This window comes from Aythya marila (genome assembly GCF_965140915.1).
Source record: "Aythya marila genome assembly, chromosome: 18".
NCBI lineage: Eukaryota > Metazoa > Chordata > Aves > Anseriformes > Anatidae > Aythya > Aythya marila.
Window position 1 is genome coordinate 2,403,975 of NC_139059.1, and position 28,000 is coordinate 2,431,974.

Here is a 28,000-nt window from a genome sequence, read left to right on the forward strand (position 1 = left end):
CTGGTGAGTGTCTGTGATGGGGACTTGACTAGTGCAAATGAAGCTGTGCAGTTAGATGCTGGACTGGATTTTGTAAAACAGTTAAGAGTATATCTATAATAACCCAGGGATGTGATGCTAAGCCTTTTAAAACAGGACCAAATAAGCTAGCCCTGGAGCTGGATGGAGTGGAACAGAATCGGTGCAGAGGAAAACTACCACATATATTGCTCTCAGGATCTGAGTTAATCTTTCTCCGTCGTGTCGAAAATTGGCTTGCTCAGAGCCATTTGGCATTACACAGTGGAGACGTGCCCCAAATGACCTAAAATCCCAAATGTGCTTGAAAGTCTTAGGAAATAGCCTCCTCAGTCACTCAAAAACATCTACAAATGTTGCCCAGTATTTTGGGTGTGCTTAAAGGTGAGCCAAATCTTAACTTTTCCAGGCTACCTCTTAGAGTCTCCTGAGTGCAATAATAATCATGCATCATAATTAATAACTCTTTTATATTGTCTAATGTTGCTCAGAACATTAAGTTTAAAAAAACATCCTTCAATGTTTCTGAATTATGTAAGCTTGTATTACGATCAGTACTTCATTCATGGGGACACTTTTAAAAAGGCACGTGATTTTCCTACTTCAAATGAGAAGCAGTGAGGCTGTGGAGCCAGATGTTCATTGCTCACTCTACTGAGACATGCTGCCTTTCACAGAGCCGTCTGAAGACTATTATTATTACCAAATTTTAAAGGGGAGAAGACCACAGACTTGTAACCAGACTTATGAACCTAAATCTTGGAGCCGTTTCAAAACTCTTAGTTTTTCAAAATGGACAAAATATTTTACACATCCCAAGAAACCCGTATGAATCATATTAAAGGTCCTACTACCTGGTAAAGATTAACAAAGGGTATGGGGGAGGATTTAAAAACATTCTCTGCTCACTAACGCTCATGGATCAGTTGCTGCAAATGATTCTCAGATGTTGCCAGGAAGTGTTTTCACCTTCCTCTTACAATCACAAACCCTTGCCCTTTTTTTTTGTCTTGCTTTTACTTTCTGTTCTTTTTTTTTTTTTTTTTTTTTTTTTTTTGGAGTGTGTGTGTGGTTTGGTTTTTTTCTTTCTTTTGTTTCTGGGCATGTTTATACACATCTTAAGCCTCCTCTTGCATACTATTCTGTTGTTCAGAGGAGGAAGCATGTTGAAATTTAAAGCAGTTTTGGTAACCATCTTTATAAGCATATTTTCCCCAAAATACAAACTTATCAGAGGTAAAAACAGAGCAGTGAAACTGTACAGGATAAAATGAAGACAGAAATAGAGAAATCTCAAAAATTTCATTAGAGTAAATGCTAGAGAAGGTTCAGAAGTTTTTCTATACTTATTGGTCTCAGAGTTCAGAAAATCAGCATGTATTCTTGATTATCTGAGCCAAGGGTAGGACCGACTGTGCTGGATACTAAAATACACAACTGCTTTACAGCTCTGTGTTTGTACATACGGATCCCCCAAACTGGTATTATCACAAATATCTCACCCCAGTGAGATATGGGAGAAAAGTAAATGAATTGCTAAATTTAAAAGGCCACAAAGTAGTACAGTGGCAGAACTAGGGACAAACTCAATACCTGATTACACCCCATGAGGAGCTACAACAAAGCAAACACCAGCAGAAGCAAGCCTTTATCATATTTATCGTCTTAGTCTAGTTCCTCTTGAATAAAGCAGCTGTACCTAAAGAACTTGAACCCGATTTTCATCAACTCAAAACAGTAGTAACTTAAAAGCTTTAAGCATCCAGTTTAGACTTAGAGATTTTTAAAGCTTTTCAGTAAATGTAATTCTCAATTTTGTCGTGAGTTCAGGGTGTAGTGTTTTATGAGGATAATCCCTATATTGCACCTTAACCCTAATACCTAACGAGTTGTTGTTAAACCTGGTTTATGACTGTATTTTCCCATTATGTAAACAAGTAGGGGCAAATTTTTGTTCGGTGACAACTTCAGTCAACAGCTTGTTTGTAAAACATTAAGCAAAACAATGTGAAGATCTTGGTTCCAGAATAATTCTGTTCTGAGAATGAGATTAAATCAAAAAGAAAACAACTTGAAACCTCCAAATGAAACCGGGTACTCTCACTCTAACTCCACACACATGGACGTGGATGTCTCTCTAGCATTGGTTTAGCAATCACCTCAGTTTCCTGCTGCCTTTTGGAAATGGCCTGAAAGGTTTCCAGTTTTAGTCATTGTTGTGTAACCCTGGAAGGCTTTCAGCTCAGAGACTAGAAATGTGACAAGTAGAAACCTTTGGAGCTGCCTTGGAACTGGCTCAAGTACTTGTTCCTTTAAAACAAACAAACAAACACAAACAAATCAAAAAACAATCAAAATCCACAAAATCTAAATAAGTCCATTGTAGGACAGCATGTAGGCCCTTCTTTCCTTCCTTAATTTCCATCCTCTTTCTCTCCCTCTCTCCCTTTCCTTCCCTCCTTCCTTTCTTCTTTCTCTCTTCTTCTTTGGAAAGGGACCTAATTTTTAATACGTAAGCCAGTTTTTCTTCAGAAATGTAATCCTCAGAGCAGGCTTTGAACGCTGTGATTCACCAGGTGTGCATCTCACACCTACCACAGGCCTCCGCCACATCCCTGCAAGCCGTCTCCACCAGGCGTGCTTCAGGACGCACCACTCTGCTTGGAGATCTGCTGCCTGCATGGCTTGTGAGCCTGATTATCATTAGCCCATGAGATAGATTTATCTCTTGGGTGCAAGCTCTTTCACTCGCCTCCTCTGGCAGAGCAAAAAATCTCACTGAGCCCACAGTTTCAGAAAGTCCGGTACCCATGTTCTCTAACAGCTCAGGCCCAAAAGCCTGACAAGCACGACTTCGTTATAAGTCTCTTCTATATTTAATGTTCTCGAGTCAGATCCCCCAGATTACGGAAGGGTATCCCAGTGAGAGGAGGGGAAATGCAAAGTCCCCTGCATGAACATGGCACAGTCCCAGACCCAGAACCCTGGGGGGCAGAGCTGCAGGAGGGGGGCTCGCACCGCAGCTCCCACGGTGCCAGATCAGTTTGGGCTCCTGTGCTGGCTCAACAGGAGGGGAGCACACCCCAGCTGGGAGCTTCAGGCACAAAACTTCTTTATACCCACAGTGGTGTCTATGAAGTCATTGAAGCAATGCTTCTAAGTGGCTCAAATTTCCCTTTAAAATTAAAGTTTTCTTGTTCTGATCACTTCTGATCAGATGACTGCATGCAGCAGAGGTTGTAGGGCCGCAGTTCAACCAGCCATGGGACTCTGCCACATCTCCAATATGCAGTTTTGAGAGCATCATCATGTAAGTAACACCCTTCCTCTCCGTCATTTTGTGAATATACGTCTTTCAACAGCAAAGATTCCAAATACAGAAATAAAACCAAACTTTAAATAGGCTAGGCTCAAAGCTTGAGAAAAAGGGTATTTCTTGGACCTCGTATTCAAAACCTCAGTGCAGAGAGAAGACCTAAAGTATCAATACAACAGTGTTTATTAAACATCTTAAAAGAGAGACATAAATAGCACAAAGCAGCAGACACTTGCACACATTTTAAAGTCATGCAATAGTGCTGTAATCTACACTGGAACAACTCACAGTAACAGATATATTGACATTTAATTCATCTAAGTGAAACCAGATCTACTTTAAAAAAAAAAAAAAAAAAAAAAAAGAAAGAAAGAAAAAGAAATTTGGCCCCTTAAGTTTGAGAAGACAGACTCTGACAGTTGCTTCTTGATGAAGGCTGGTTACCAGTTTCAGAGCCACAGGACAGGTTTAAAGTGAAGGAGCCCCCTGATTACCACTCAGAGCAGCTCCCAAAATCTGTAGAAAGCTGAAAACGTCTATTTTAATTTATTCACACTGTATGCACTGCTTGGTTTTAGCCAAGAACAAGCAGTGGAAACACTGAAATACCAGGAGAAATGGAAAGTGCTGGCAACTTGAAACTCTTGATTTCAGGCCTCACTGCCATTCTTTGTCTCAGACAATTTGGCAGGGGCGAAACCTAAAACTGCTCCCTCTCAGGACTCTCTTCCTCTTTTTAACCCTGCGCTCCCAGCAGCTCCTGCACCAGGGCAGCTGCGCACAGAGCTCTTGCCATCAGGACACCCACAGCGGTCTCCACTATTGCAGCTGTGGGTAGGTGCCCACTGTATGCGGTGTCCCCATGGGCACAGCGTGTGCCAGGGCTGCCTTAAGAAGCCAAGACCCCAACCACAGCAGGGAAACAGCGGCTCCCGAGGCCAACCCTCAAAGGTGACCCTGGTTTGTGTGCAGGGCAGCCCACACCTGCAGGAGGATCCACCTGGGGCCACTCTCATCTGCCTGAAAATGCCTCCAGCCAGCTATCCCAGCATGTACGAGCCACGTGTGCTTCAGCACTGGGCTGACAGGGAACAGCCTCTATCTGAGGTCAGGCTCCTGCAGCCTCAGTTCTAAAAAACAGGGCAGATGGGGCACATCCCAGACCTGAAAATCTACCAGGTATGCAGACATGGAACAGCTGAAAAGATGTATTTTAGGTCCAGTCTGTTTCCGGTGGAATTCAGTAGCCAACCTCTCCGTAACTTCACTGTGCAGATTCCCCTGGGCTTTCATACAAGTTAGCTGCAAGGCAATTGAGTACAAGTATTAGCACTAATTACGATTTCCTCCTCCCTCCTCCCCTGACACACTGAGCCGACACACAGTGAAGGTTAATTTCAAAAGTTCTGCAGCTGTCTGCAGTGGGATTTCTCCCCAGATGGAGCCTGATGGGTTTTGTTCAGCACAGAAAAAAACTTCAAGGAACTTTTCCACCGTATCTCCTTGGCAGGGAACAACAGAATGGTTTGTTGCAGCTCTTAATAGACGTGATGTAATGTGTTCAGCAATAGGTAAGTGGCAGGTCACGAACAATGACAGAATCAGATTAGATAATGCCGACCACTTTCAGCTAACAGGGCCAACACGCTCAGCTTTGATATTTGCCACAGCTCAGTGCTGCTATATCTCTTCTCAAAACACCACGGGCTATTAATTAAATATGAGTCTGGGGGCAGGCCAGAGCTGTGTTCTAAAGGGGTTCTCCCACCTGCAGGGGCTGCTGCACAGCACTGCTCTGAAACAGAAAGCTTGCTCCTTGATTTCTGCTTTCTGGGCACAGTTGTAAATCAGATACCCGGAGAAGGGTGTGACACAGGTTCAGTGTCTTTCCAGTTGTGCTCTTTACTCAAATATGTCTCTAGCAGAAAGGTGAGTAGGTACAGGGCTGTACCTCTTGTGGCACTACAGTTAGATCCTGCAGCCCTCTGTACTTCAGTGCTCCCTGCTCCTCTGTACACTTATCAAAAACAACTGAGAAAAGAAAAGGATATGTGGCTTTAACCAGAGAGTTACTCAAAGATCAGAGAATGCCTTATCTGTCCGTGCAAGTTTTAATCCTGCCAATTCAAAAGGTGGAAGCTTTGTCAATGGAAAGCCTTGTGCTGGTGTCAGTGAAGTCTAGATCAGATGCCTTGCTGTTTTATTTCATATACAGGACAGAATAAAAGAGAATCCCAAGTTAGCATCATGAGTGAGCTCTGCGCAATAGATGAGAGATGTGAGTAGGAAGCATGAGGATCTCCAATTTTTTAAAAAGTCTTTTAAAGGCTAGTAGGAAGTTCCCAAAGACATCACTTGATGCTAGTTACTAATTTCTAATGGCTATCACGTATAGAGGGGAACACTTGCAGCTTTCTTCTGAAACCAGCTCTGGGCTACTGTCTTTGGCATGAATGTCATTATAATTCTCAGCAGCAGCCTCATCCCACCTAATAAAATATCTCAAATGCCAATGAAATCACCAAATCCTGTAACTTTTTGAAACTAAAGTATGATCTAATAGTGACCATTTTACATTAATTCACTGAGCAAACTGTGAGGACAAGGTAAAAAAAATAAAAATAATGTATATGTATATATAAAAACTAAAAAAAAAAAAAAAAAAAAAAGCATGTAAATAAAATGAATCCTATCCACACTGACTTTTTAGGAAATATCATTGAAAAAATCCATTTTCTCTGTCTGTCCAATCTTTTCCCAAATCGAAGTGGTTGAAATATGTATTGGCTAAGGATCAAGTCAAACAATACACCAGATTCTTTTTAAGATAAGCATCAGAAAATTCTGTAACGGACATTAACACGTGTAGTCATATAAACCAGACAATCAAATACTGTGCCTCAACAAGTCAATTTATCAATCATTTCTAGGGCCAAGAATAACTATTTGCTTTTCTGAGCAGCTCTGTATGAATTTCCTTTCATGTGTGACTGTAGATACAGCTGAAGCACACCTCTGCTGTGTCTCAATATGATTTTTTCTCAAGTCTGGTAGAGGCTATCATGTCGCTCAGTTCATAGCCTGTGACTGAAGCTGCTCAGCCAAGGCCCGTAGTCCAACGTGGCATCCCATGTTTTAGGTACTTCATCCAAACCAAGACATGCTTCCACATTTTTCAGACTGCATTTGTCACCACTTCTTTAAAGCTTGTGAAATATACATGTAGTAAATGGTTTCAGAGATCAGAGGCCTGATCCAAACTCTACTGAAGTCAGCAGAGTGGTTCTCTTCGATGTCTCGTTTTGGATCGGATCTAGCTCTTGGGTTTCTCAGTATCACCACAGGCAGTATTCATCGTTGCTCTTCAGAATTGGCTCCATTTTCTGGAATTACAGCAATATTTTCTAAGGAACCAGGGCATTCTTTTGATCTTCATTTTCTTTGGTTCACAGTCTTTGGCAGAATGTTGACTTTCCATATTGCTACTTAATTCCACTGGGATCTACATGAAATTTGGGAATGGGAAGCTTCTTCCAGAGATGACTTTCAACACCTTGTAGAGCAGATGGATGAACCTTTGTATGTGCATCCTCATGAGCCCCAATCTCAGCATGGATGCAAGTGATCTGGAAAGGCAGGTTATTCTGAATTTCAATAGTCTTTTTTTTTTTTTCTTTAACTTAAACTCAGCATGGTGTTGGCCACTCTTTTTTTCAACTGGCTTTCTCTTCCCGAGTTCAGTGCCCTAATTTACAGTATGTTGGTGTTTTGAAAGGCAGATAATTAAAATAATGTAGAAGTGGAAAACCACGTATTTGTGTATGTGGGTGCATTTGGACCGTACATTTAAGAAGTTGATTTTTACCTCAGTGTGTGGGTTGCAAAATTTCCTCCTAGGTCTCTTAAGCTACCCCACAGCTTACTCCTGGCCACCTGATTGAGATTCTGAACACAGCAAGTAGTATTTTAAGAAATACAGAGAAAGGCAGAATCTCCTTTTAAATCTTGTTTCTTCTCCCCCACCTTTAAAACATTGTTAGATAAGTTACTTATTCCTCTGAAGATGTGAACATTCATCCTGAATCAGAGCTGTGCTTCATTTATGCCAGTGTCTACTCTTTAAAGGTGGCCCACATCAAATATTTAATATAATTTCATTCATCATTTATGATTCCATATACCAAGCTTCTTCTCTCCACCCCATCCAAAACCTTGTGTAGTAGATAGATTTAATTCCTAATTCTAAAGTTCCTTTTCAATATTTGCACTGTTTAGCTGTGACACCGAGGAGTGTCATATCATTCATATCAATAGCCAATTCTTTTGGATTAATCTATCGCTTCTGTATCAATGTTTCTTAGTCCTTGTCTTTTTCATGTCTTTTCACTGTCCTGCTTCCCGAAGCTGTCTTTTGGATATCCTGTTATGTGTTCATAAGTGGTCAAGTGAAGACAGCGTTCTTCTTTCTCAGCTCTTGGCCTTGACACTGTGCATGTACTATGTATTCCAACAGGCACTGAAAGTGGCTTCAAAATTTGCCTTGCACAGTTTAAAAAGATACTTTCCAGAATGGAGAAAACCTTAAATCTTCTTGGTTTGCCATAATTTAGCCAGCTTGACCCTATTTTATTATTTGATATATAAGGACTACCAAGAGTATTTTTTATGTTATTTCCTAAATATCTTCTTTCATTTTGTACATGTTTTAACCACGGTATGTCAAACCTTCACGTGACAGTCTGCTTTGTCAGTAAATTCCCAGCAAATTTGTCCATTTTCTGTCCAAACAATCGTCCCTTAAATCATAGGCAGTTTCTTCAGCTCCTGAAGGACTTGAGAGGAATCCCAGGCCAGGCACGTGGGATAAGGACAATCTAAGAGCTATGGCACTGGGTTTAAACCTTAGAAAAGTGTTCACACCTATGCTTAACTACAAGCAATAAAAGGGATGGACTTCAGCCTGCTTCAACTCTTCGTGGGACTGGAGCCAGCAAGGTGAGCCACTCACTGAAGGCTTTATGATGAACAACTGTAGGAAAGCAACAAACTGATCTCTCAGTCCCATTATAATGAATTTATTCAATCAGCAAATCTCTCATCTGTGTCAGCAGAAGTTAATACATTATTTTCTGTTCAAAAATTCAAACTGTTTCCAAAGGTGTCAGTGCTTATTTAAATATATAGATACTACATATAGGCACACAAAAATGTTGCCTTTAACAATAAATGAATAAATGTGAGTTTAGGGTTGGTTTTTTTTCATCAGATTTTTGTCTTTCAGTGATTTGCATAGAGGCTGACTATGTCTCCCTCAGTGCTGAAGGTATGTGCCTCTGTGGTTGATCTTTGCATGGAAGGTTTTCACTCAGCAGTACTACTGACTGAATGAGCTACTTACAGAAGGTTCAGTTCATTTCAAGATGTTTGTAATGAACCTGTTCAGTCAGCCGTGTTTTTCCTGTTTTACTTCTCAACTGCAAACACTGTGAACAAGTGAGCAGATCTTATCAAGACGATGTTAACAAAAATACATCAAATAAAAATCTGTTACATTACAAATGTCAACACTCACACAAACGCACACACACAAAGATATCTAAACTGAAGTTGCATTGGTTTTATTGCCAAAGCAATCCCCAAGGATTGTTTTGAAAACAACTTTTCTGTTTTACCTCATAGGTGTTATACCCCCATGAAAATAATTCCTCTCTCATTTCCTACACATTAACTTTATAGGGCTGCAGTCACCAGAGGCACCAGCATGCCGCTGAACAATTCCTGTAAAAAACTCCCAAATTAGTTGGGAATTAGATGAATAATTACTCAACAAAATTCAGTTCAAAAGTGATACACCCAGCATAAGAGACAGATGTTTTGGCCTATATTTTCCCTGGGTCTTATTTTTTTTTCCTCCTGTTTTCACTGATTAAGAGCATCGCTTGCTCCTGCCACAAAGCCAGAGTCACTCAAAAGATCCAGAAATCCGTAGGCTATTAACTAAACCTCAAAACACTATCAGGGCCTGACAAGCTGTGAATCATGTGAGCTTGGATTGGTGGCATTCTTCCTTAGGAACATTTTGTATAGTGCTAAGCTGTATTCACTTCATACTGAAAAGATCTTCGGGGAATTAGGTCTGTGAAAAACATAAAGTGGTGTTTCCCACAGAAAAAAGCAAGTCACACCACTTGGGTGTCTTAGTCTGGGAGCAACTGCAATGCTTATTATGCTCAGGAGAGAAAGTACAGATTAAGGAGACTAAAAAGTAACCTGAAAGGTCCTGGAAAGGAGCCAGCAGAACTGTAACAAAGGCAAAGCAACCTGAAAACAATAATGTCACAAAACATCCTGCAGGAAGAAATGAGGATGGATCTTCAGGCCATACGAATGCTAGATAGATGAAGTTATCTCCCAGCTAACTGCCAGCACAAACATCATTCACAAAGCTTGACAGCTGCAGAGCACTTAGGAGAGGAGGTTGTGTTTAAAGGCAGAAGCGGCAAGTGGGTTCCAGCAACGCTGTGACGCGTGTTGGTAATTATGACATTATGACATTGATTTGGGCTTCGACTGTTTTTCAAATCAGGACTTGAGATCTCTTTGTTCTCCTGTGTAAAACCCAGCTTTGAGGTCATTCTTCTCCTTACACACCCTTGGCTGTTTATGAACATCCTTACAAAACTCAAAGCTCATTTCCCATTGAGGAAGACAAGAAACAGGTTTTGTCATTGTCTGGCTCAATTGTTCTTTGTAACTACATAATAATTCCAAAAAGAGGAATACTTACTAGCCTTAGGTTTTATTGTTGTAAAAGCCTCATGTCAACAATGAAAGGATATGCATGGTACAGGCGTATGATTGAGGAGAATCTGCTTTTCATATTAAAGGAAAGTGAATGAGAATGACATTCATCTATTTGAAAGGGAAATTGGCAGAAGGTTCAGCGGGGTACCCATCTATAATGAATATTAAAGACCATTTCAGCTATTTGGCATCAAAATCTAGATAGCTCTAGATCTCTCTGTGTGACAGAGGTCCCATACCAACATCCTAAAGGATGCCAAGACAAGCTGTTTATGCTTTTGGCTTCAGGGTAGAAGGACAGACTTTGGCATCCTAATCTGATGTTTCCTTAAAGCTGCATCAATGTATTCTCCTTATGCATTGTTGCTCCTAGCAGTGGTTGCATTTTGTTAGTTTAAGAAAGCACTCTGGGATCTTTCAGAATAAAAGGATCATTATTGCGGAAGTTGGAAAAATGTCAGCAGAAGGGATGAAATATTGCCCCATGCCCTTGCCTTACAGAACAGGGAATCTTTTCTTCTAGTGTTGGTTTAGGACTTAATCCCGCAAGGTCCCGTCTGTCAGCAAATACAATCAGGTTTAAGAGCATGAATAACCATCCTAGAAATCACTAGAAACTATTTTGTTAGTGTGAAATTAAGGAAGTGATGAAGTTCTCCGATAGACCGGGACCGGAGTACTCAGCACCCTGCAGAAATGAGCCTTCAGTTCTTAGAACCATTTATTGTGTCCAGAACAGCCATTCATTAGGGCTTTGTGCAGAGAGGTTGAATTTCACTCACTTGGAAGATATTCTTTCTAACCCCCTGAGAGACACAGGCTCTTCGGTTGATTTGGAAAACAAAATGATTAATAGCATTTTACAAGTTTTTCCACTAAACAGTTTTCAGTTAAAGGCTGTCACAAGCTAAAGAATTTGTAGGAATAGTGTCAATCTGATGACATAGTGGCAATAAATCCTATTGTACTGGATTACGTTTTTACCCATTAAAATGCTCTGACCTATTGTCATCCAAGTAGAACCACATTCCACTGGCTGTTCAAAAGGTTCTGATTTCACTCCCGATTGTTGCCAGGGCAACTGCACCTCCATCCAAAACTCTGCTGCACCAATCATCTAACTTGATCTGAACAGACTCAAGGAGATAAAACAACGCGCTAATTATCTGTTCCCATTGAAAAAGTCAAAATCAAATTTTTCTGAGATCTGAACAGAAACTCATAGAGGTTATTTCGGGGATATTTGTTGGGGTTTTTTGTTTGCTTGCTTGTTTTGTGAGGCACCAATTGTCTCATTTCTTTGGGGAATAGCTATCTGTGTGAAAAAATGCCATGAAAAGATTAATATTCTTAGTCTGTCCAAAGCAAGAGTGCACTAGAAGCCTCACCACAGACCACTCCTGGAAAGAGTTCTCACTCAGCTGTGGAAAACGAGAAGGATTTTCAGTAACAGTCAAACAGCTGGTTAATGATTGTGAGTGGAAATATAAATGTTTGAATTTTCCCACTGAGATTTCTGGTGGAAAACAGGCTGTGTTTTATGGCATCTACTTTTACATGCGTTAAGTTAATATATCAGTTGTCTTGCTTTGAGCTATCTTTGAGTGGGAGAATGCCAGTTAGAAGACACGCATGCTCTGCCATAGCTGCTAAGGATCAGCACTTACTGGGGAATAAAATGGACTGCCTGGAGCATCTGGCCATGTCAGAAATCAGCTCAGTAATGCTAGTTTAGGTCTGATCACAGCCAGGCTACAGGCCTGCAAAGAAACAAGATTGTGCTGATACTGCAAGACAGAATCAACGCTGTTAAACTGATGTACACTATATTCATTTCCATTTTGAAAACAATTTGAGAATTTTAAAAAGGATGGGAGATCCTTTGTGTTCAAAGTTGCCTCACAAACGGAGACACCTTTAGTTCGTATACATGGAAAACTTCCAGCTAGTTTTACTCTGTTATCCAGATGAGTCTTCATTTCACAATCTACTGTCAGGCTCTGCCTTGGTTTTCCTTTGGAGTGCAGAAAAACTTGTCTGAAAAATCATTGTTCTCTGAACCTGCCTCTAACTCAATTCGTTTCCCAGATTGTTGATTTTATCAAATGTCATTTCTTAGATCTTCCCAGGTTAGTAGTGACCTTCTATCCTCTATCCTGTGGACAGCAAAGAGAAACCAAAAATGTAATGCTTCCTCAGCAGAATCCTTCCACAGGAAATTAAGAGCTGAATCTGTCTTTGCTGTTCCAATTCTCCAGTCCAGCATGTCACCACAAATAATATTTGAGTAGCTGAACCATATTCTTCCCTGTCTGCACTCGCAAAACAGGACTTTTAACTGCTTTAGAAACAGGAACTAGTGTTACTATCATGACTGCAAACTACAAAAAATGGAGTATCTTGTGAAAAGCAGCACAATGAGTTTTTGGGTTACAGCATTCCTTCCTGCCAGACAGAATAGACAAATAGTCTGCTTTCACAACATGGCATGAAAAGTTAAGAATCAGATCGCACTCCTGTCCTAATTTAAAAAGCAAATAGAAAAGAAATCCAAAGTTGTTTTCTGTTTGTTTATTTGTTTGGCTTGTTTGTATTTATCATCTGGCATTTTAATTGCACAGCAAGTTACTGTAAATGGATGTTCTGTTACCAAGAATGGTTTCATGCTCATAGAGAGAATTTGGGGCAAGAAAGATACCTAATAAAATAAAGAAGGACATGGAATCAGCCAATCTAGAGAACCATACTCGTGCCAGAGAATACAGAATGAGGTGAATTAGCAGTGTCCTGTTGAAAGGCAGAAACTTTCTCAGTGTGAAGTGCTTTCCAACTGATCTTTCCAAGGGCTATTCAGAATCCCTTCTGCCAAAAGGGTGTCTCAAAGATTTCAACCCTCTTGTCTGGTAACACCTCCTTTGCAAAAGTTTGTTTCTTTATAAACAGAGCTTCCTGAACAAATGACTGATATATCAGTCCCAGTTCTTTCTGCCTCCAGAAAGAAAGGATATAGAAATCTTGGTAAGAGCTTGACTTGTATTTCTGATATGAGTTCCCTTCTGTTGTGGCGCTGAGTCATTATTGCTACACTAACGAAATACAGCTAATCTGTGGATTGCTTGGATATTGCCTGAATTTAGCAAGTTTGCTACCGGTTAACTCTGACCGATCAACTGACATTTGCTAAGCCGTGCTAAACCATTTATCAGGATGTACTGGAATTTTTGCTTTTGGCTGTGTATATCTCTAGGGAGCATGCATGACTTTGTGGCACCAAACTCGTTGCATCAGTCCATTCACACCCTTTCAAAAGTAACAGGAACAAGTGCACCAGAATGCTTGCCTGCTCCCATTTCAAAAATGTCCATCAGTATTATAGAATGACTGTGTCATGTAAATGATGCAAGCTTTCTTTGCGTTGATTTAAATCACCTAAACAAAAGGAGACAAAAGAAGAGAAAGCAAAAGGAAGATGCAAAAGTGCTGGGAGGCCAATTAGTAAAGTCTGCAGATGAAAGCTAAAGAACTTTCTCCCTTTTCTTCTTTCAGTGACTAATCTCTGTTACTGTAACAGAATGTTAGGAATGCTTATCCTCACCAAAACTGAAGCATTCACTTCCTCTTCTCCATCTCCTTAAGTCTCTTCAAAAAGCACTTCCCTCTCCATTATGGCTGTGGCAGGAAAGCTTATGATATTACTACAGAAAACACTATCTGTAAAATAATTTCTTTTATGCCCAACTAAAAGTTTGTAGTCTCACTCTGTATCACCACGAGTGAATGAGTCAGGGGTAAAAAAGAAACAACAGCTTGAATGTTCCCAGGAGACCAGAAGAAAGGAAAAGTGATGCAAGGCAAGGACGCTGCATTTTTTTCAGTAATGGCCATGAGGACTGACCACATCGCAGACCACCCCTCTCTAAGCTGGACCACTTCTGTCTTCTTTCCAGGTTCAGAGCACCGTGGTGGCTGCTTTCACAGGAGGAGAGCTTCATTCCAAAACTACTGCACAGGAGCGAGTATTTGAGGAAGTTTAACAGCAAGGAACATGCAGAAGCTAGTATTATGTAATCAACCCCCTGGCAAGTGCGTTGCAAATGATGCAGTGAGTAACATAAGCATTGCATTGTCTTTCTCTGACATCTTTCAGTCATGTTCTATCCACTGGGTTAGTACTGCGAGGCAGGTTACCTTCCTCAGGCACACCGTGGCAGTAGGAGCGAAAACCTTAAGTATACAGCAAGAAAAGGAAATCCTATCCACTTGTTTGCCTTCTATGTGACCTTCCCAGATCCTTCAGCCTAGTTAGAAAAGCATCTCTGTTTTCAGTACAGTTTGAATTGTTTGTCCAGGGTAACAAAGACAGAAATCAGGATATCTCTAAGGTGGACAACAAAATTATTCCTTTCTTACTTTTGTTTGTGGGTTCTTATAACAAACCAGGGGTCGGTGTCTCTCATCACTCATTACACATACATATTTGTGCACAAGTTCACATTCACAGAGCCACTCACACCTAAGAAAACTGAGTCCATTCCTGCAGTTCAGGCCTTTGCTGCTAGGCCCCTCTCTGCTCCAACAGTTCCGACAAGCTGGTTGCCCAGACCAGCCTCAGAAGGCAGGCTTTGGGGCAGAACGATTCTTCTGACTCACGCTCAGTTCAGCCAACATTTCTCACAGTCTGTAACCTTCAATTTCCTCTGGTATGAGCTGAAAGTGCCTCTGCTGGTCTGCCCTCCTAACTCAAGAATTCATGCGGTCAGTTTTGCTGCACCTTAGCTTTGTTCCTCTGGTAATGACACGTTGGAAAAACCCACCGTACGTGGACAGGCAGGAACAGAGGAATGTAGGAATTGCCAAACTGGATCAGCCCCACAGTCTGTCTGGTTCTGTATCCTGTCTCTACCAGTGGCTAATACCAAACGCTCCAGGAGAAGGTGTAAGAGCCCTGCAATAGGCAGCTTTGGAAGAAATTCCCTCCTCAAACAAGTTCTTATCCTGATCTTCAGTAGTTAGAGGCTGGACTCAGCCCTGCAATTACACAGCTTCCCGAGCATGTATTTGTACCAGCATTATAACTCTGCCTACTTTTAATATTCAAATGAACACAAAGTCCCCTTCTGAATTTCTGTGTGATAGAGAACTGTGTTGCCAAACAACAACTAACAAGCTGCCAGGTTACAATGCAAAACACACTTCTCATTGAGCAAGATGAACAATTTATTCCCATACAGGTTGTTTAGTTAGTTTAAAACTCTCTAAGGTAACAGGATTTCTATTTAAATGTACACACACGAACGCGCATAAGTCAGGAAACAGAAATGGGCTTTACCTTAATATCTGCTGAGATCTGAATCTCTGCTTCACTCCCTCCTTTCTTTTTCTCTCTCTCCCTCTCTTGCATGGCTGGACTGACAGGTTGGCAGGGCTGAGAACGACAGGTTGGGTTTGTTTTTTTAGGCGCAACTCCTCCCCCTCTCAAAGAGAGAAAAAAAATGCAAGACTGCTTGGGAAAAGTTCACAGAAAATCCCATCCTTTCAGCACATTAGAACTGACGAGACATATGCTACATTTGGGAGTCCAGCATTTTTCCTATTTTTTTCTCAGAAAGGCTCAAAGTCTGCTTCGCAGTAAGTACGAAGCAACCGGAGGATTTACACCGGGATCTGATCTGACCCCCAACTGTGTCCCTGATAACTGATCCAACAGATAATTGTAGCCTCTTTCAGGCAGCCTTGACAGTGATTTTTGTAAAAGTGGAAGGTGCTTTTACACAGCCTTTGGGCCTTGGACTTTATCCGTACATCCACGGCCTCCGTGTATAACAAAAGCCACCAGCAGATGTCTGAAGTCCTCGTTTCTATCCCAGAGTCCTCCGCCGCTGCCAACCTGCCCGCACTTGCAGCACCAACGGGTTATTTTCAGCTCCTGCTTTACTCCGTCCTCTGACTCGGCTGCACGGAGACCGGCTGGCCTTCAGTCACCGTCACCTGAAACGCGACAGTGATGCTGCCAGGTCTCTCTGCAAGTGCCGGGGGAAATATTTAGCAGGCCACACTGGCCACACACATACACACAAGGAGCTTTGCTTCAGGAGACTCGGGCAGAGATGTGTGTGACAGTAAAAGTCAAGTGACAAGTGACAAGAAAAGTGACAAGAAAAAGGAGCCAAGAGGTCGGTGGCAGGTGAAGAAATGGCCTCTACCCTTCTGCTTTCCTGTAATCTATCAAAAGAACTGCGAGACAAGTCTCTTTTGTCCTCTAATGCTTTCCTTAAGATGGCAGTTTGGGCACAAATCTGCAATTTCCACAGCCTCTCCTCTGCGGAGTTGCTGTCTATTCCCTTACCCCGCTGTCTCAAGCAAACATACAGTAGACTAATGACAGTCATCTGCATAAATTTGCATCATAGACTCCTTGAATAGAATCCATATCTCCTCTGGGTCAGATTTGCAGCTGGTTTATAACAATGAAGTCTCATAGACTTCATTTACCTGCGTCACTGCGGCTGGCATCACAGTGCTCAGTATGCTGATAAGCAACAGCTCCACGAAGCCAGAAGCATTCCAAAACTTTTGGAAAAAAAACAGACGGTTTAACTAACATTACGATGAACTAGCTTATGGGTGAAATCAATGAGTATCACACAAAGTCAGCACAGCATCATATACAAAAGTGCCCAGTTCCACATCTCACTAAGCTGCTGTAGTATTTCCTACACTGGGAGAGTGCTGTTCCAGGGCCAGCTTCCATTCCTCCCCTCAGTCTCCTGCAGAATCCATTTGCTTTCTGCCTCTTCTATCAGGCAAGTGTTCTCAATTGTGTTCAGATCCCTGCTTAAGATTTCCAGGGAGATAACACAAATGCTAAGAAATCTTTCTGGCCAGTGGAATGGGCTAACTGGATCCAGACAGCACTGGTCATGGCCAGCACCAAAGTTCAGCGATAATGAATCAGGGCTGAACGCACCAGTGCCTGCTGAGTGCCTCTATGAGGTGAGAAACTGTTCTTAAGGTTACAGCATGGTAATGGGCTTCGTGTTTCTGCCTTAATTTCTAATACAGATGGGATGGGGATAAGAATGTACTAGTATTAGGTGCATACCAGGCTCAACATTGCTGCATCAAAGGCAGATTTAGCAGCAGAGCTATCAAGCTGTAGCTTGCTGTGGCACTGATGCATGACAGTCCTCTCCCTTCTCAGCATTATGAGGCTGGAGATCCAGCTCCTTCCTTCTAAAGATTTGCAGCTTGAGGAATCCTTAAGGAAGCAGGGTAGATCCAAGGGGGGGTATTTTGATTGACCATTTCCTGCCCCAACACCACGTGCCAGGAACTCAAACATGGCCATCGCAGCACTCCTGCTTACCTCTGGTCTACCAACCCCACACAGCCCGTGGGCTTCTAGAGGAGGAGTAGAGAAGAAGAGCAGCAATGCAACAAAAGAGAATGTGCCAACATCCAGCTATAGCCTCCTGCTCAGATCCAGTCCAACCCTGTGATGCAAGCCTGGAGGGTGATGGGTTTATGTGGAGCATTTACACAGCTTCTCTACCCCTTTTTTATGAGGCTATGTCCACCCCAGGAGCTAAGGGTCTATATAAGCCAAGAGCTGGTTGTTCTCAGCAAGCAGAGTTGCCATTAGAGCTTCAAATCTGTCAATAAATGAACTTCAGTTAGCTACTGAAGTGAAGTTAGATTTCTTGTTTTTCCTGTTTAATTACCGAGTTTCAAGACAGTCTAATAATGAACCCTTAGAACTTATTACGGCATCAGAAAGGCTGCAAAATTGCAGACAACATTGGATCATTATAGTCAATTAGTTACACTCCCTTTAAAAAATAAGAGGAAGGAACATATTTCATAATATAGGAATCTAATCCAAAATCTCTTGATGCCAATGACAAGATTCCCATGGCTTTCAATTGACAATGATCAATGCAACCAATACAGTCAATCTGAAATTTTCATATATTGCTACTGAAGTTAGAGTACTGTTTCCCACTGATTTTCATTTGAATTCTATATGCCCTGCTGCTCTGTGATGTTTTCAAAACATCTTCCTCGATGCATGCAAATAGTCCTTTGTTTTTGCAGGTTCCTTGGGTATGGCTGAGCAGATACCAATCACACTGGAGCCATCTAAGCGCTGCCAAGGAGGAAAGGGAAAAAAATAATAATAATAATTCCAGTCCCCAGCTTTTAGCCTTGGGGAAAGTGGATCACACAAGCAGCAGTGCAGGGGTCACAGATCCATGTCCATTACCTCAAACCCCAGTAACAACATTCATAATCCAGGCTGCTTTTTTTAGACTGGGTGAGTCTGTTGCTCCAAATTTATACCCATTCAAAGCTCAAACTCTCTATCTACTACCTATAAACTGCAGGTGCTTAAAGTTTGATAGGAAGGTGAGAAGTTTCCAGCAAAGAAGAGCAGCAAACAGGACCAGGTATGCTATCTTCAGTGCTTGCTGACTGGTGGCCTTAGGAAAATCATTACAAAAGTTCCTGTCAATGTAGAGGGCATAGATGAGCAGTGTGGATGTCACAGCCCCTCTAGCAAGTCTGTATGTCAGTGGACATACAGACCATTGGGAGCTGGAGAAGAGCTTTAGCCCTTTCTCATGTGTTATTGCACAGGGAGAATATTTCAGTCTAGGGACTGAATAATTCACCAAGAAATCAGCTGGCCAGTGTGGAAATAATTTTAAATGAACTGAGCCCTTAGGTATTAAATTAACTGGATCTCTAGGGAAGGATGTGGATTATTGCAGCTGAATGGAGCCCTTATTTATCAGATGGAAAAGGTTAATGTCATTTCCTTTCCTTTCCTCCATGGTTTTTCTTACCACATCACCATTTATGGATAGCATGAGGTGCAGACAGTGTAAGAACATGTGCTTGATTGTTTAAATGACCAGAGCTGTTACTTTAATGGGGGGAGGGGGACAAGAAATTAAGAGTTCTTCTGGTTTCCTGGGAGGAATTACAGGGCTGGGAAACATAAAACACTGAAGAAAGGAAATGGGCTTTTGGAGCACCTGGTCTTTGATTTGACATCCAAGAGTACCTAACTGAATGAGGGAATTTTTGCACTCTCATCTACTGTGTGCACATAACAACAACCAGGATCAAACTAATCTAATATCCTTATTTCATACTTTATAAAGAAAGAGTACATTAAGAAATGTCATTTTTTTTCCTCCTTAATTAAGTTTAAATACAGTTAAATTAAGTTCTACTAATAAAGAGTCTATGTTTTTTTCTAATTTGCCTCTGGAATCTCAATAGCTGTGGACCTAAAGATAAATATCAGAGCTGTTCAGCTATCTATTATGTGCTTTACTAATGATGACAACAAGGTAATTCTAATACCAGCTATGGAGACAATTTCCATGGCAGTAAGACTGAGAGAAGTGAAAGCCGAGATTAAGAGAAGAAAAATCTTTTTGTGGTAAAAGACTCAAGAGACACAGGTTGATTTCCTCATCTATAGCATTGTACAACCTTAGGCAACCACTTAAGGGTATCCTCCAACCTGTTAGCATAGTAACAGAATGGACCTACAACACCCTTTCTGGTGTTAAGGATGAGCACATCTGACCTCTTGGGAATTCAGGGATGCCAGCTCCTGGTTCCCTATTCAAGCCCACAGAAACAGGCATGGCATTTGAGTCAGGCTTCTAAGTACAGCCCTTCCTTCTTCTCAGTGTTTAGAGGGGCTGTATACATAGGTGTCATGCATATTTGTCTTTGCCATGCCGTGAATAATAAATGGTTTGAGTTCCTCACCACCCTCTTGTTTCCAGAGACATCAGCAGAACATAACTCATGCTAATTCCATAAGAAGATGTCAGAATACAACTCTTGGTCTCCCTGACTATGCAGAACTACAAGATGTGAAACTTGTTCCTAGCTCCCAGATCCAGCCGCTTCCCTACCCCAGATTCAATTCCATGTTGGATCAAAACTCAGGCATACACCTTTCCTCTCTCCATAACCCATTATCCATCAAAGAAAATCCAGACTGAGGGTCAGAACATCTCTGTATTTGCTGGATGATTCAGAGAAAATCTTTCTGGCCCAGCTTCACATCTATGAAACTGAATCAGTAGCTGAATCAAGGTAGAATCACTACCTTGAGAGGTATCTTAAGGACAAAAAATTAATATTTGGTGGCACTGCAATGGGGATAGCTAATTCCAGCTCTGAATGAAATGAGGAGAAAGATGCCCATTGACTTATATGGGATTTAGAATGAACTCTTATTCATTTTTCATTAGCCACCGAACAGCCATTTGAGGATAACAGTGAATAACTATTAATACGTGTGCAGTTAAACAATCAGCATCTAAGTTATAATGGAGTAAATTAATGTATGTATCTAAGGCAACCACAATGTGACTATTGAGGTGGCCTCATAAGGTGAGTATTTGCAGAATAAGAAAAGAAGCACATGTAAAAGCTGAGTGCATCTGGTCTGATTTTTGTCCTGCCCACAAAGGAACAGCTTTTCTGGACAACCAAGCAGCAAGATATTACACCAAATAGTCTTTCACATAAAGCCAGACTTGACTTTGTTATAATTGCTATGTAAATATAATCCCACTCATCAATTAAAAGCTGCTCTCCTGGGCTGGAACATTATACATGTTCATTGAGATGGAATCCCTGTCAATTCAGTTTTCTAACTCAGTATTCATGTGCATTAGCCTTGGAAAAGAGAATGTGATTGCTTGAATAAATTCAGCCACTACCTTCTGCATCCCTGTATCAGTTGACAAGTCAGTCTGACTGTAATAGGGGTTCAGAAATATGTTGCCATGGAAATCCTAAATATTCAGTTCTTGGCAGGGGAATTCAAATGGGATACCTGATAAATAGAAATAGTCCAGCCCTTTGCTGACCGCATAGCTAACACCTAACGTCTTAAGATGTTACCAAGGATCATTATGTAATTTTTTTCCAAAGTAGTTGAGGAAGCAAAAATCTTGATTTTCACTAACATTTGTAGATTTGCAGATCCCAGATTCCTTAGTGTGTCAGGAAATCTCTCCCAGAGCTTCCTGTTGCATAAGCACAGTCTCTCCAGTGGGGCTACATTATTTCTGAGCTGTCTGGATCCAGCCAGTTCCTCAGGCCAGAGGGTAATTGTTAATGGTCTCTGACCACTTAGGTATTGCTGCTCAGCAGTAGCCCTTGCCCTCCGGACAACCTGAGCTTTCCATCCCTGTACACCACCCACATGGGGCCAGCCAGTGTCTGACCCCTTTTTTTTATGGTTATTGTTCTGTGTGACTGAACACTCTTAATAATTCAGCATGGGTCTTCAGCACTGCTGTTTCCTAAGCATGGCTGCAAACTTTACAACCCAAAACACAGCCCATAAATAGATTTCCCTCTCGGGCAGCATCCAGCAGCTGTTTAACAACACACAGCATCCCCCTGCAGCAGTTTAGCACAAGAAGTAATGTGTGTCATACCTAATTAAGCTGTAGGCAATTCAGGCTGGAGACCAATTCGTTGCTCTGTGTCGGTAAAGCAGCACAACAGGCTATTACCAAGGGCATCAACTACTACCGTAACATTTAAAAACGTCCATAGTTCTTACTAGGTAGGAGAAAACAAGTTCTACAGAGCATGCTAAACCAAGCTTTGGGGCATGAGTAGTGCTTTTAGCAACTTTCCTTCCAGAAAGTGCTGAGGAAGGCCTTTCATAGCATCACAGAATCATTTGGGGCAGGAGCAGTGACTGTAGCAGCTCTCCTGCCCAGAGGCACTGGGGAAGGCCTTTGGGGAAAAAGTGGTGTTTTTTAGCTAAAAACTTTTATTCTAGAAAGATCTGGGGCAGGCCTTTGGGGTAGGAGCAGTGCTTTTAGCTAAAAACTTGCATTCTGGAAAGTGGTGGGGAAAGCTTTTGGGGCAGGAGCAGTGTTTTTAACCAACAACTTTTATTCTAGGAAGATCTGTGGCAACCCTCCAGCCGGGAAGCACCAGGACAGGCCTTTGCCCCCGGCGGCGGCCCGAGGGCTGGGCGGGCGGGTGGGCGCTATCCCTTCAGCACCACGCGCCGCCCGCCGCCAGCGCCCCGGCACCGCTTGGGGCCTCCTGCCCTGCAGAGGAGGAGGAGAAGGAGGAGGAGGAGGAAGGGGAACCGCCGGCATGGGCTGCCCAGTGGGCGTCCTTGCTGCCCTGTGGTGCTGGAGCCTGGACCAAGAAGCTGCCCTGTGCTGGAGGCCTTGGCGCAGATCTCTGTCCTGAGGCTCAAATCTCTGTCCTGAGGCTCAAATCTCTGTCCTGAGGCTTGGATCTCTGTCCTGAAACACAAATCTCTGTCCTGAGGCACAGATCTCCATCCTGAGGCATAAATCTCCATCCTGAGGCGCAGATCTCTGTCCTGAGGCCTGCTGCTGAGGCCAGGTCTGCCCCAGGCTGCCAGCTCACCCCGAGTGGGGTTATCTCTTTTTTCTGTGGTGGAGAGGAGACGAGGAGAGTGCCTTTCTCTGCGCTTAAGTTTCACATGATTCCGTGCTGGGAAGAAAATGAAACTAAGAGGATTTTGTGAATTTGAGCTGGGAGCAAAAGACAAGGTGAAAGTGTCTGAAGTTTGGAAATAAGCCACAGTCCCAAACCAGCAAATTCTTTTTCCAAATGTTGTATGACTAAGGCCTTTCATCAGCATTAAAAGAATACAGAGAACATTTGTTGTTGTTGTTTTGTTCTTTTTTTTTTTTTTTTTTTTTTGAGTTAATGATTGTCTACAAACTATTTTCAGCAAAATATTGATTGTGCTTTCTTCTCTTATCAAAAAAATGTTTCCATACATAGAATTATCCCTGAAAAAAAAACAAGCAACCACCCAATCTCTGGACCTGATCTGGTAATTTAGATAAAACCGCCATTTGGGTTAATGAAAGTTAAAACTTGATTTGTCAATGACAAATGTCTGCCTTTCTCTTGAACATTAGTAATTTCATTTTTGGCTGACTCTGTTTCAAACTCCACCACTGCAAAATAATCTGCCTACCAAATAAATAAGCTTAGCTCATCACATGCTCAATTCACTGCTTGAAGTTGGTTTTGGGGGGAGGAAACAGAGCTGTCTTTAGATCTGAACAAATATCTGGGAATCAAGTAGCTTCCTATAACTCCCAAAATATTGGATACACGTTTTCAGGTGAGAAATTTTCCATCAAAGGTGGAGAATTTTAAGCTTCCATTCAAAATCAGAACCTCACAGTATCCAGTTTTCTGTGTTATATATTTAAAACATATTCATAGCTGGTCAGAAGAACCATTGAAAAGAAATGCTTCTGCTTCTATTGAGAGAAAATTTCTAAACACTGGTGGAAAAGTTTACTTAAAGGACTGCATTTCTCTTCCTCCAATAGAGCTTGTGAATTATATTTGGCAACTTCCATGCCTTTGTGCCGAACAAAGCAGAGAATGGCGCAGAGCATATTATTATTATTAATAATAATAATAACAACAATAGTAAATTTGCATCAAGAAGGGCTGTGAAACATAAGTAGAAAAATATTCTTGTCAGTCAAGCCACTCACATCATGTAAACACGCAAGCTAAACATTTTGTATGAAACCATCCAATCTTCCTGCACATTATGAATTATAATTTTGAGGATCTATAATGTATGATACTGCAGAACATGGACTATGACAGCGTGTAATATTCAGTAAAGTGCAGTGGCTTTCAAAAGCGTGTGAAATAACCTTATCTGCAGCTCACTGTTTTGAAAGTTATTTGCGTTTCTTAATATAAGAATAATATCATGCTTTGTTGGCTTAGTGGTGGAAATTGATTTGGGTTATCAAATGAGGTATCATAAAACTCCAAGGTGCACTTACTGAATGCTCTGTATGTTTGAACCAGAAATACTATCTTCTTGACCATGTGTTATCAAGCACACTCTGTATGCTTGGCTGTGATTGCTATAAAATGTAAACAGATACCATTCAGACTGCAAAATCTACTTGTCATTCCCTATCATCTATTCAGTTTTCCTGCTTCCCACTGCCCCAGAGTTTTCTTAGGTGTTTCATATTTTGGCTCAAATAAGAGTGCTCCTGTATGACTTCTCAAAAGATTTTTCTGAAAAGCTCAGAGATCCTATGCAGCTCTGACAGCACAGCAAGAACTGAATTGCCAGCAGAGGGGGAGAGTTAGAGAGACACTGTGATTTGATCCAACATCCAGTGAACTCAGTGGAGGCATTCTCACTGACCGGGTCAATAAAAAGAAGGAAAAACCTTGCACTAGAGAACTTTGTGTAATATTTTCTCCAATTCACATTTTCTAGATGCTATCCTACTGTCTATCTATACCATCAGATTTCCTTGCTGTTTATATCAAAGAGTGCTCATCACTTTTTCTGTGCAGTAATAAAAAAGCTGTGGAAAATGCAAGACCACATATGGTCTCAGGAATAATAATTAAGATGAAAAAAATCTCGATTTACCAGAATGAAAAGTCACTGAGCAGCTTTAAGCAGAGAATGCCGTATGCCAACCCCTCATGCCCCTAATAAATCTGCATTTGATCGTGCACTGTAAGTCTTTAAGCACATTGTAGAAATGGGGCAAATCCTCTTTTGGAATTTACAGACTTAAAAAAAATGAAAAGCAACATAATTCCATTTATTTTAACATCATTAGTTTCTGAAAAGGAACCCTGATCATATCTTAGAATAGCATTATTGTTATTTCTATGATTATCACTATTTTTAACACATGATACTGTACTTTGCTGCTAGCCAATTGATTCTTTTGCTCTGGAGTTACGCAGGAGGTGAGAAGCATATTAAGAGCTGGAACGAAGCACAGGAATGAGCTATGGCTTTGCTTTTTTCCCCAAGAATTTGTAATCTATTTATTGTCAGAATAATGTCACTGAGCCTAGATGGAGCAGTGGTACCAGTGAAGGGTATTTTTCTGATCATATGTCTTTTAAACAAGATGAGGTATCCCATCTTATCATTTCATATCACCAGAATGGTTTTGGAATTGTTAGCATTACATTAAAAATAAAAACAACCAAATAAAACAACCAAACAAAAACCCGCAAACAGCTAAACAACACCCCTCTCCCTTTCCCAATAAAAAATAAAATAAAAATAAATAATAAATAAATGCATAACAGGGACCAAAACTCTAGTAGTTCTATTGGCCTAAGTAATTAATCAGGAGAAAACACTGAAAAGCTCCCCCAGTTCCCTTCTGGTGTGTTTGCTTTCACCAACACGTAGTGTCCTCCTGGTCCTACGAGAATTCCAGTTCTCAGGGGTCCATTGGCTCCTTGGCTCCCTGTCAAGCCCTTCATCTTCAAAGCACTCCATCCCCTTTTGATGCCAGCATCTTTATTTGCATTTCGTAGCACCCAGAACAGGCTAGGCAAATAAGTTTAAAGTTCAACATATGCTTTGTAGAATTGCCAGATTGGAAAAAAAAAAAACAAAACAACAACATTCAGGAAATAGAGAAATCCATGGACCCTTAACAAACATTGAGCTCCTGACAAAGAAGAAGGCATACTCGTCCTCTGCTGACCTAGGTCACCTTTGAACAGACTCAAGGTTCTTTATCAACTTGCCAATTTTCCCATTCTTTTAGAGATCAGGTTTGTGTTTTGTTGTGTTTTCTTTGCGTGTTTATCTCTTGATCTTTGAGTAAATTACAAAATCTGAAATCAGCCATTGTGGAAACAGGTTCAGAGCTTCACAACTGACTTCCTGTTTATTTTATAACCGAGGTGCCAGTCTCTTTAAATTAATGCAACTCCTCATTTACATTTTCTGTATTATGATTCAGATTTTCATAGTCACTTGGGCCTATATTCTAACAGCCTTCCAATATATACTGATTTTTTTTTTCCACTTTTTTTTTTTTTTTTTAACTTTCATTCATTTCAGTTATCTCCAGTGGGAGTAAAGTGACAATCTAGTAGATTCCCTCATTCTGTGATTATCATCCCTGCATTATCCCTTGTGTATGGTGCCAAAGATCTTTAGGGCTAAATAACCTGCTGTATTTGGTCAAAATAGAGAATAGTAGAGTCTTAATACTTAGTCTAATAGGCTTACAAGAATCATAGATGTGTGAACTACTTCCAAACAGCTATATATATATATATATATTTTTTTTTTTTTTTTTTTTGAGGAAGTATGAAGACAGCGTGTCTTCACATCGCTTCCTGATCATGCACTTTCATATTTTATAAAGTAAGTCTTTCCTCACAGATTCGTAAGTATTTACAGGCCAAATGCTTTCATTGCCCACATTCCTAAAACAGCTCAGAGATAATGTGTAGAAACTGTTTTACTCTGAGGGCAGCTTATACCATGTTGCAAACGTTACTGAATGTAAACCAAAATGCAAACAGCATAGCTGCAGTGTCTGTAGAAATCTCCTTTCCAGTGGCAGTCGGTAGTTTGGGATATGCTCATCTTCACAAGGCTGCACATAAGCACAAGGAAGAGACTGAACCTGGATCTTAAGGAATATATCGGGGCTGAGATATTGTCTGCATAGATGGAGCTTACACTTCACTTGCAGGATATATTCATGAACTAAAATGGCATTCTGAGCTCTTGGAAACAGGAACAAATTGGGTTTTTCTTTTACTTAAATTTGTAAAATCCATTTGTATTAAAATATTGTTTCTAAAAATGTGTTATATTTATCTGATATATACGTAATATATATATATATATATCTAATACAACACAATAAACAGCAACTGTTTGAATGTCCTCAACTACTTGTTTTAATTGCCACTTGTTTGATCTTCAATCTAATTTCCTTTGATACATTACTGTGGATAAAGCTCAGTTGCATCATTTCCATGTAAATTTATGCCACAGCAAATAAAAGAAGAGTTGGGCAAGTGAATCCTTCTCACTGTGAACCAATTTTGAGCCATCACATAGCACACATAGATATTTAACATTATTTTAGAGCAACTATTCATTCTATTGACACAATAAACAGAACAATTGTGGGACTAGTGTCCTAGTCATTTCTGAACAGTCGAGAGAAGAGAAAATAAATCAACAAGGGTGCCGAATGCATGCAAAACAAATGGAACATCTGGTTTGTGTGAGCTCAGTGAAAGGACTGATGTAAATTCAGATCTTGATAGTGCAGTCATGCCGCTCCACAGGGAGAAGCAGACCTTTTCGGACTTGAGCAGTACAGAAAACAATTAAGAGGAAAACAATAGTTACAAAGATAAGGCTAGTAGCATGAAGAGCAAAGCAATGGTAAGGAGTGTGCATGTATTTGTGAAAGCATGAATGTCTGAATGAATTCACTGTGTGTATACTCTTGTACTATGTGTACAGATACATTTTCATTTTCTGTCAAAATAGGATAAAATCAGCTGGATCTATCCAGTAATTCAGTTTTAAAATAGGCACAATAAAGCAATGCTTGTCATTGTCTGGTTGTTTTGCCCTAAAAAAAAAAAAAAAAAAAGGCAAACACAGAAATGTGCAGCCGCTCTCCAGTGTATAGGTATGGAAACAATATAAAAGGTACTTTACCTTTGCTCGTGCCTCTGTGAGGAAGTTATGTCAAGGGTCCTTTTGTTTCTTGTGTGCCAGCAGCCGTGCGACTGTAAAGAAAAACAGGGCTTGGGTTAATAATAAAGAAAGGTACAAGCCATAGACTCCAAAGACTCAAGTTAAACATTTACCCCAGCTTGTTCCTGTGAGCAAACTCAGAGGGTCTGCTTTGATAACTGCTGGCATCTTGAGAAAAGGCTGAGAGCCAATCTGCTGCTTGCCCCGCTACTTCCCGGTCTGCAGCTCAGACATGCACAGCAGAAAGCTAAAGTCACCTGTGCACATCT

The 28,000-nt window shown here is 41.0% G+C and overlaps 1 protein-coding gene across 2 annotated transcripts in view; it reads right to left on the minus strand.

Annotated features, from left to right (window-relative positions):
• Positions 1-27,763, minus strand: part of KCNJ16 (potassium inwardly rectifying channel subfamily J member 16) — a 34,737-nt gene extending 6,974 nt beyond the window's left edge. The window contains exon 1 of one of the 2 annotated variants that reach the window (XM_082774850.1): positions 27,693-27,763. The gene's annotated coding sequence lies outside the window, so the exon portion shown is untranslated. Of the gene's footprint in view, positions 1-15,467; positions 15,620-27,692 lie in introns of those variants that run through there. The other variant, XM_082774851.1, reaches the window with a different exon arrangement.
• Positions 27,764-28,000: the final 237 nt, after the last annotated feature.